The 10659-nt window shown below is 41.2% G+C and overlaps 1 long non-coding RNA gene across 1 annotated transcript; it reads right to left on the reverse strand.

Moving 5' to 3' along the window:
• Positions 1-1402: 1402 nt before the first annotated feature.
• Positions 1403-2607, reverse strand: LOC124308789 (uncharacterized). The gene is made up of 3 exons (XR_006909090.1): positions 2543-2607; positions 2121-2430; positions 1403-1538 (listed from the first exon to the last, which is right to left on the reverse strand). It is a non-coding gene; the product is annotated as an uncharacterized LOC124308789 (long non-coding RNA).
• Between the last annotated feature and the right edge of the window lie 8052 nt (positions 2608-10659).

A 10659-nucleotide genomic window follows, 5' to 3' on the forward strand; every position in this document is an offset into this window, starting at 1 on the left:
CTGTGCGCGAGTGCGCAGGCACGCGCCATGCATAATGGAGTATAAGGGATACGAATGGGGACAGAAGGAGAGAAAGAATAACGATGAAAAAGCGGCTTGCCAAAGTAAAAAACAATGCATAAAAGGGAGAACAACGGTCGCATAAGGGCCCGGAGCTGGAGGGGATGAATGAAGGCGAGAGTTAATTTTTTACGAACACTGCCAAGATTCATTCCCCCAGTTTAGATAATAATTTCACCCCGGCTTCGGAGTAGTCGTACCCTAGGGTTTGCCCGATCTGCACGGACCGCCGGCTCGCTATCTCTATCTTTGTCTACCCTCCTTCTTCCCTGAACCCCGAACCTCGAATTCGGGCAGTCCATTACTTCGTCCTCCTGGACGACCCGGGCCACACGCTTCGCGATATATCTTTCACGCCATTGGCAGAGGCTGGACATTGAGATTCAAATTTTTAATAGGTGCCAAGCGTTGGATACACGGTTGGAATAAAGATGTTCCAGCATGTCGACTAAAAATTTTGACTTGACTTAAGCATTTTTTAATATATTATTATGCAAAAAAGAAAGCGAATATTACCAATTAAATGGTGATATTGAAAAAATTTCTCTCATATTCAATAACAGAAATGTGACAAATAACACAAATATAAAATGGACCTGCTGGGTTATTACGTTTAGTTAAATTTTTCTAACAGTGATAGGATCGGGGCAGTTTTTTATCATTGGAAACGTGACGAAAAATTTTCGAAGAAGGATGTTGAGTAACGAAATTTGCCGCTTCTGCATGCGGTATTCATTTTTGAAGAAAAAATTAAATTCACAAAATTTAAAGGAAAAAAAAGACGTTCGAAATAAGAGAAGCTGTTTGTTTTTTTATTTTGTAACCTTTGTTGTCTGGCAATGTTTTTCAATGCGATTAAAAGAGGGGTAATTAAATAGAAGTACGTGGGGAAAATATTTTTAGGTAGCGTTAGATAATGTACGTAAAAAGCACGAGAGAGGAGACAGAAACAACGAAGCGAGATCTGGTTTGTAGTAATTTCTTCGCATGTTTTCATCACTCAATAAAAAGAGACAATTGAGGTGTGAAACAAGAGTAAAAGTTATTAGAAACAATCAACTGACTTTTTAAAAAAAAAGACAAATTGAAAATACGTGCATAACAATCTGCAGGTCGCTAAGACGATCATTTAACAAACAACCTGAAAATCAGTGACAAAAGGTTCGTAAAATGGCCACAAATTCGTTGAACTAATGTCATGTATATAAACCCATAGACTAAACCATAATAATTAGAATTTCGGTTCAGCGCCAGTTATAAGGCTGCAGCAATCCGAACGAGCAAGAAACGTGCAAAATACCGTATCACCAGAGAAATAAAAAGCAATCTAATCATACCGATTGCCTCAACGGTGAAAATTCCCACGTTAAAATTGATACATCGCAGCTCAGCATCCAGAGCCTCGTTTCTGTGGCGTTTCGAAGCTCGGAATCTCGGAACTGGTGCCACAATTAATCGCTGAACGTGTCCCCTTGTTCCTGTGAAAAGCACAAAAATCGATTAGTATCGTGGATTAATTTACAGATCATCCTTGCATATTTGGTGAGGTGGGTGAGAAAGGCGTTTCAGTGTTTTATGGCGCAGATTTCATTATACAGAAAAAAATATCAGTTTCGGACGAGGTCTATTGGTCGATAACCTTCTGTAATAGCTGACTTCAGTGAAGAGCACTTTACACATTTTCATACATTTTTATCGGTGCTATTCACGTATGATGTAAGAACATCGTCTTCGTAGGTAAAGCAATATTAGGCTCGAGCAGCTCGGATCTGCAGGGTGATCAATTATATACCAGATATCGTAATCGTGAAGCTCGGTGTAAGCCTATTTAACCTTTACGAAAATTGAGAAAGAAATATCGCCGCTTCGTTAACCTTTGGTCTGGTTTTCTCGTTTATGTGTGATAAACGACGTACAGAATATGTTATACAACGATACACGAATTTCGCAATGGAAGGTTGTCGATGTTTTGCAGAGAATGTGAAAACCATAATTCTACACATACATGGCATAATAATACACAGGAGGCACTGAAATCAGGCGAAAAGACATGAACTTACACGTTATTGCGTCGTATCGCGTTCTCTTCGGTTTGGCGTCTTGTTGTGAGTGAAGTACGCCGCAGCTGCAGTCGGCCATTTTGTGTTGTCGCTGAGATTCACCATCCGCAGCCCCGAATCACAGAAGATAATAACCGGCGATTGTTCTCGCACCTTCGACAATCCTCTACGACGTACGAAACGCGGTTGATCAGTCCGAAATATTTTTCGGAACGTTGCGACTGCCGAAAGTGAAGAAACACTCCGTTTGTCCGACAGACGCGTGCATTTCCGTTAGACACACGATCAAGGGCAGCGCCACTACACGGGGCTGATAGATTGTGAAACAAGCGACCATGTTATTGTCGAGAGGATAATCTCCGAGCGTCGTTCAAGCTCGACACGTCACTCGGTTTAAATTGTACACGTAATTGTATTCGTACCTGTGATATGTTCGATGTTATTCCATCAAATTTCTAGGAGCGATGCAACGCCTCTCGATTCTCCTCCGGCGTTCGGTGATGAGTGAAGCTCGCCGCGGCTGGCCGGCCGATCGTCAGATTTTTCTCGAGCCACGTTCAGCCTCCCCGGTAACAAAACCACGGCAGATACCGACAGGTGAATTTCCCAGCTTCGAGAATCTTCTACGATGTGCCAAACGCGGTTCATTAGTCCGAAGTCTCCTTCGGAACGATGCAACAGCCGGAAGTGAAGAAACTCTGTATTTGTCCGGGATACGCGAGCATTCCCGTTAGATACGCGATCATGGTAGCGACGCTACACGGGGTTGACAAAATCTAAGCCAAGCTACGACGTTATTCTCGAGAGGATATTCGCCGAGCGTCGTTTAAGCTAGACACGTCATTCGGTTCAATTTGTACACGTAATTGTGTTCTTACCTGCGATTTGCTTGACGTTCTTTCACCAAATATGTCTCGGAGCGTTGCAACGCGCCTCCATTCTCTTCCGGCGTTCGGTGATGAGTGAAGCTCACCGCGGCTGGTCGGCCGATCGTCTGATTTTTCTCGAGCCACGTTCAGCCTCCCCGGTAACAAAACCATGGCAGATACCGACAGGTGAATTTCCCAGCTTCGAGAATCTTCTACGATGTGCCAAACCCCTTTCATTAGTCCGAAGTCTCCTTCGGAACGATGCAACAGCCGGAAGTGAAGAAACTCTGTATTTGTCCGGGATACGCGAGCATTCCCGTTAGATACGCGATCATGGTAGCGACGCTACACGGGGTTGACAAAATCTAAGCCAAGCTACGACGTTATTCTCGAGAGGATATTCGCCGAGCGTCGTTTAAGCTAGACACGTCATTCGGTTTAATTTGTACACGTAATTGTGTTCTTACCTGCGATTTGCTTGACGTTCTTTCACCAAATATGTCTCGGAGCGTTGCAACGCGCCTCCATTCTCTTCCGGCGTTCGGTGATGAGTGAAGCTCACCGCGGCTGGTCGGCCGATCGTCTGATTTTTCTCGACCCACGTTCAGCCTCCCCGGTAACAGAACCACGGCAGATACCGACAGGTGAGTTTTCGCTTCTTCGAGAATCTTCTACGACGTGCGAATCGCGGTTGATTAATTTGAAGTCTCCTTCGGAACATTGCGACAGTCGGAAGTGAAGAAACTCTTGATTTGTCCAGGATTTGCGAGCATTTCCGTTAGATACACGAGCAAGGGCAGTGCCGCTACGACAAAACAGGCGATGATGTTATTGTCGAGAAGATAAACGCCGAGCGTCGTTCAAGCGTGATATTTCACTCTGTTTAATTTGTCTAGTAAATGTCTTCGTACCTGTGATGTGTTCGACATTATTCCACCAAACACGTCTCGGAGCAATGCAACGCCTCTCGATTCTCGTCCGGCATTCGGCGATGAGTGAAGTTCGCCGCGGCTGGCCGGCCTATCGTCAGATTTGTCTCGAGCCTCGTTCAGCCTCCACGGCAAAATCACGGCGGATACCGACAGGTGAGTTTTTTAGCCTCTTCGAGAATCTTCTACGACGTGCGAAACGCGGTTGATTAATCCGAAGTTGTCTATCGGAGATTGAAAGCGAATAACGTCCCCGTCGTTACGCGTGATCGAACAAACTCGGAGAAAAGTGACGACGTTGTTATTGAAAAGAAAATGGCCGCGTGTTGATATCGAAGCTCGAGTCGTAAAATAATATGTACACGGCTCAAGTGAATTTCCGGTCTTGTGTGTGTTTGTTTATTTCGCTTTTCGTTTGGCGTTGAGTGAAAATAATTAGTGACCAAGTATTATTGCACGCATGTGAATATAAAATGGACGATGTTAACAAGCGGGATCTTCTGTAAATACTACGGAATTTCTGCATCTCCCATTAACGGGTACATGTCTCTCTATTCGTTTGTCTTTATTGCCTTCTGCGTATATACGATTATATTATATACATATATGAGTAGAATTACAGTTATCTAAATTCTCGACAAAAGATTGACAACTTTTAGTCGTGTAATACTTGCATGCTTGTGCCTAATACACCGTGTACGACGTATAAACACTTTCCTCTTTCAGCAAAAAAAAAAAAAAATCCAAAAAACAAACAAACTTGTTTGTATCCTGTGCATTATATGATTTATTGGTAAATATTTCCATAGCAATATTGGAAAACAAATTGATCAAGCAGAACAAAAGAGATACGATATTGTACAAGAAAATAAACTTGTTTACTCGAATCTAAAAACTAAATCTAAGAATACAGCTCACATAAGGAAATCTATAAGATAGCTGGACAAATTAATTAGCAATGTCTGATCGATTTTTGTGTATTTTACAGAAAAGACGAGATACATCCGGCTTTAACTTCCGGATAAAAGTGGTGGCTACTTGAGGAATAGGATTGCTGATACCGGATCTGCGATTCGGCACATTTTCACATCGCAGAATCGACACTCTGGATGCAGAAGCTGCGATGCCTCGATTTCAACTCATGGGATTTTCACTGTGCAGGCGATCGGTATGATTAATTTTCTTTATTTTTCTGACTGTATAAAAATGTATTTCGCATGTTCCTCGCTCGTTTGGATCGATGCAGCATTATGATTAGCGCTGAACCAAAGCTCGATTAATTTGCTTCAGTATACGTTTCTTTTTGAGTGGTTTGAAAAATTTGCCACGATATCGCAAACCTTTTGCCACTGATTTTTCAGCTTACTTTTTGAATGATTGTTGTATTTAGACGATATTGAAGGTAGCAACGTTCTCATTGTAACGAAACATTGGGGAAAAAAATCACTATTTTCTTAATTTTACAATGATTTTTAAGGAACTAAGATTTCGAAATGTTAGTGTGTTTTGTTTTATTATAGTTTACTGAATTTCAGATAACTTCAAAATGGGTAAATAACGGTTTTCCTCAGCATGAGTCGTTACGATAACGTTACCTACTAACTTCAATACAATTAAATTAGCGACCTGTAAAACAATCTCCCTTTTTTCACTTTCCGCTTCCCTTTTTTTGGAAGAAAACACATAATGTGTATCCCCATGAAATTTAATGAGCCCCATGAAATTTAGGTTACACGGAAATATTGTACACGATTTCTTTTTTCACATTTTTCTGAAATTGCATTATTTTTGTTTTCTTCGTTATTGTGACCATACTGTTTCGAAGTACTTGCAATATCTTTCAATCGCTACGAACGTGTCGTAAAATTAAAACTATTGCACATGGATTATAAAGTCTATCTTCGTATTATCGACATCTCTGCCTCATTGATCGCCAATCACGTTCTTCTTACATCCGATTTCAACAACTATTAATTTTAATATTAATTTTTTTCAACTACAAACCTGTGTCTTTTATCAAAATTATTTCTTGCGTGAATGTTTCGGCACCCTGTATATTCGCCCAAGCAACCCGAGCGATCTTCATTCTTGAAGCGACAGTTTCTGAGCTAAGCGGCTCACCCTTAGCTCGACAATGTCGAGGGTCGACGTCCCTTGTTTCTACCTACTGTTGGTCCAACTTCCAGTTAGTCGCTTCATATCGCCCATCGCAATTTCTCCCGCTTACGGCATCCTGAAACCCTCAAGGGGCTCGACGCATCGCCAATTATGGTAAAAACTTTCGGTCCATATTTTTTAATACGTGCATATAAGAGTTCTAAAATTGTTGTAGGGTTTCAGAGACTTTCCTGTGTACTTGAATTGTGTAAATAGCACGTAAAATCACATCAGAATTTTAGCTAAATCAACTATAGATTTCTTGAAATTCATATTTTCCAAACATCGAGTGAATCCGCGTCACAGATTATGTAGAATTTATTGAACTTTGACTGCAATTAGCAAGATTACACACAAGTTTACAAAATTTTGTACCTAAGAAAATTATTTTCACACTTTTTTTTTTTTTTTTTGTGGATCGATCAAGCTTCATTAATTTCATTACAAGTCTTGAGCAGTGATCGCGTCTCCGTATTATCGATTCGTAGAAATTCCAGTCTATACTTTTCTTACAGCATGTGACAAAAAAAAAATACAAAAAAAAAACAAACAAAGATACGAAATAAAATTGAAGAAAAAAGAAGCATTTCTAAAATTAACGCGTAGTTACAAAAATTTGAAATTTATTATCCGCGTAAGAAATCGGGCGTCGTAGGAGCGATGCGAAACAACGTGTGGATGCAATCAGAATGGAGAATTTCATTCAACCGAGTAATTATGTTCAATTAAGCTGAACGCGGGTGGGCAGCGAATTACACCTGTGCACACAGAGACTCCTCTATTCGAGCCGACAAACGTTGGTAGGTGGGTACATGGCAGGAGTTGCGCTGCGCAAAGTTACTAATGGAACTCTATTTGCTCAATGAACCCTGTGCCCGAACACTTCGGGTACACCGGGATCAAACTCTGGTAATTAAATGAATTGTTAGCGCGAGCGGAGATGAGAGATGAGTGGAATCGCCCCACGCCACCGGCGAACAACGATCGGGGCTCGCGCCAATCGAAAATTGGGAAAAATCCACCCCTTAACCATTATCGACGTGTTGTTGGTGTACCTGTGACGTACGTTGGACTGGATAATTCAAAATTCAAGTGAAGAATATTGATCCAAATGACGATAAAAAGATGCTGTCGAAGTTTGAACTCTTGATATTGATATTTAGAGGTGCGTCGTCGCGATTTTCTATTTCCCGTCAAGATAATTCGGGAATTTTTATTTTTTTTTCATTACTTTGCAATTTTATAACTCGTCAACGCGTTAGTGTACTGACAAGGCCAGAACGTATTTATGTAAGGGTTTGAACACTCTATAAAAAAGGTTTTGTATTGTTTTACGATAAAACTAGCTTTTCAAAAGTTATTCATTAAGGATATTTGTTGACTTTTGACTTTGTATAATTTTTGCAAGAGTAGATTTATCAGAAAATGATAGGGGAACTGTTTTCTAGAGCCTTCAATTCCTTATAAAAATACGTTCTGGTCTCGTCAGTACAATAATGCGTTGATGAGTTATGAAATTCCGAAGTTGAAGGAAAATAAAAATATAAAATTCCCACATTATTTAAATAGGAAATGGAAAATCGCTACGATGCATCTCTAAATATCAAAATAAAGAGCTCAAACTCGTAGCTCGATTCGTAGTTTTTTCAAACCGTGAGGATCGATACTTGATTTTGTCCGAAGGTGGTCGAGTATTTTGCTTTTTGAAAAAAATCTATTATTCGGAAAATTTGAACTTTTTTTGACAATTTGAGAAATGAGATTTTTATTTTCTCGTTTCGGAATTCGCTTTCAAACCCGCAATCGGCCGGTCGTAGTCAAAACATGTGTTCTTCATCTAAGATGACGAAAGTGGCTTGAAACCGTTCAAGTTTTGTATCAAATTTCTTTTCGCATCTCTGCCAGTTTCCGAGATGGAGCGATTGAAAGAAGACCACCCCATATATCGGCTACTTGTCGTTTCGTATCTCCGAATGATCAGATCTTTTGACATTCAAATAATATTATAAGACGCCTGTTCGAACCCCTCGGTTTAGCCTCCCTGAGGGTGAATTTATATGCGTAATCTGTTCGACGAATAACGCTTGCATAATGCGTATATTTGCAAATATTTTTATCATTGTTATCGTCGCGTTACTACTGCACGGTTTTTCTTTCTCTCCCGGCGGGTTAAAGAACTCGAGGAAGGGGTGATTTTTACGTCTCACCCACCCTTGACGATTTTTTCTTCACCCGAGACTGCATTACACTTTTTCTTACAAAATATTCTATTCCACCAGATATCCGCTAGTTCAACTTGAGTATAATTTAATGTAACATTGCGACGGCGTGCAGACGACAGTAAGGATTCCTCCCCCCCCCCCCCCCCCCTCCCCCCCTATCCAACCCCCGCCGCCCATTTGTTATTTTTTCCATTTCCAATGCTTGTTTTTTTCTCGGATTCCAATTTTACAGATGAATTTTCCGCAAAGTTTCAACAACGATAAAAGTTATATACGTATAATAACCAACTGGGATAAGAATATAAGGGAGGTAGGGTGGCAAGAAGGGGGGATGAGGAGGATTTAGCGATTTAGTTTAGGGGGGTGTCGGCAATAAACTCCCCCTCACCCCGGCTCTTCTTCTTCTTCTTCTTCTTCTTATTCTTCTTCTAGCTGGCTTCTCGCGAGGAAGTCTCCCCGGTATTCCGAAATGTTTGAGAAAACTTTTCAGATTTTAGAAACGAGACCCGGCGCGCGACGGATGCATAACCTTTATTATGGCTGGTTCTTCAATTTTTGGCAAGCTGACGCCGCGGCGTGCCAAAGAGATACGCCTGAAATATAAATTACGGAGGGGATCGCGTAATTGACGAGGAAAATATGAAGCATGAATCTCAACCGTGTCGAGGATCAATCGAAACTGGACTCGCGACAGTAGCGACGACGACGACGGCGTCGCGAAGCTACAGGTGGAAAGGAAGATTGACAAACGGCCGCGTCGCGTCGCCTCGTTCGCTAATCCCTACGAGCTTTGCGTCGTCTTTGCGCAACAACCGCAAGCGTAAATTCCTGTTCACACCGAATTAGAAGGGATCCAAGACGACGCCCCGAGGGCGAGGACAGGCGACTTGACATTCGCAAATTATTTCACTTTGCGTTTATTCGCCTCCCCCTTCCCCTCTCCATTAATTGCGGAAATATTTTACAACTGCCGCAGATTACCGAGAATTTGATTCGCCAAGGACCTTTGAAAATCGGTTAACACTTTTACGCACATATTTTTTTTATTCTCACATGCGATTCACTAGAATTTTACATTCGTGGGATTTTCGGGTCGTTGATTACGAATTTGAACTCGAAATGCATTAATTGAAAATGGCGGATGCAATATGGCGGACAAAGAAAAACAACAGGAAGAAATTGTATTGAATAGACTCTGTGAATTTTTTCGATGTGTATTAAGCTGGTGTGACAATTGGCATTTGAATTTCCATGATAGATTAACACAAGAAGCTTTTTTTCCGTAGAAAGGGAATTTCCACCATTTGTTTACATGCGATATTTTTGCAATAAGTAAACAAATGAATCCTCTATGGTCTCTCAGACTTGAAAATATTTTGGGGACCATGTGGAACAAACAAAAGTAGTTTAATAAATAAAAATTTCCAAAATTCACGTACACGTATTTGAAAATAATCGTAATTCATTCCGCCGGAAATAATAGCATTTTACACGCAGTTAAAACCATTTTTATTTTTATTTCAAATTTGAAGTAGGGTGCTGGGCAAAAAATTACTATGAAACGGTATTTCTCTTGCACTAGAAAAAAAAAGAAAAATCGCCTCTCAGTAACTAGAAAGCTGAAAAAGGAGAAGTAAAATGGCCACTTAAAATGGGTTGTAAAAAAAACTTGAGCCGACCGAATCTTGACTTTTGCACGGCTCAGTCGGTTCGTCCGGATTTTCAGCGATGCGGAAACGTTAGTCACAACGCGAAGAGACGACGGAGGTTCGTTTGCGAGCTTAAAAAAACGGCCAAGATTCTCCTCGAGCCGGCTTTTGGGGCGGATTGTTTTCTCGTGCCGTTGAAAGGCAAACCGAAATAATAACCGAGATCCTGCCGAGCAGCAGCCAGCCATGCCATCCGGTTCCTCTTCGTTGCATATTACGCTAGAGCAAGCTAGGAGGCGAAGAATAGAGCAATAATGTTTTCCAAAAATAGATGCGAGTGAATCGAGGTTTCGGCTCAGCCCTGCTCTCCTTTCTCTAGGCTAGCTAATATCCGGCCGGCGAATAAGAAGCTATTTGTCAGTCTGCCGGTCTGCAAACATTTTCCTTCATCCAAAGACACAAGGGGCCCACTTAACCGGAGCTCAGCCATTGTTCCGGGAAAACCTGAAACGCCGTAATTCGCATCAGCGTCGCATTCTCTGTCTCTCTCACTCTCTCTTTACGTTTATATAAGCGTGGTTAATTTTTTAGCTTGTTTTTTTAAGGTGTACGCATAAAGATGAATGAAAAATATCACAATAATTGGTAGCGACCTCTAAATTATTTCCGATCTCCTCCAGGCTTGACGATAATTTTTTTTCTAGTCTTCCAAG

This window comes from Neodiprion virginianus, chromosome 7 (genome assembly GCF_021901495.1).
Source record: "Neodiprion virginianus isolate iyNeoVirg1 chromosome 7, iyNeoVirg1.1, whole genome shotgun sequence".
Classification (NCBI taxonomy): domain Eukaryota; kingdom Metazoa; phylum Arthropoda; class Insecta; order Hymenoptera; family Diprionidae; genus Neodiprion; species Neodiprion virginianus.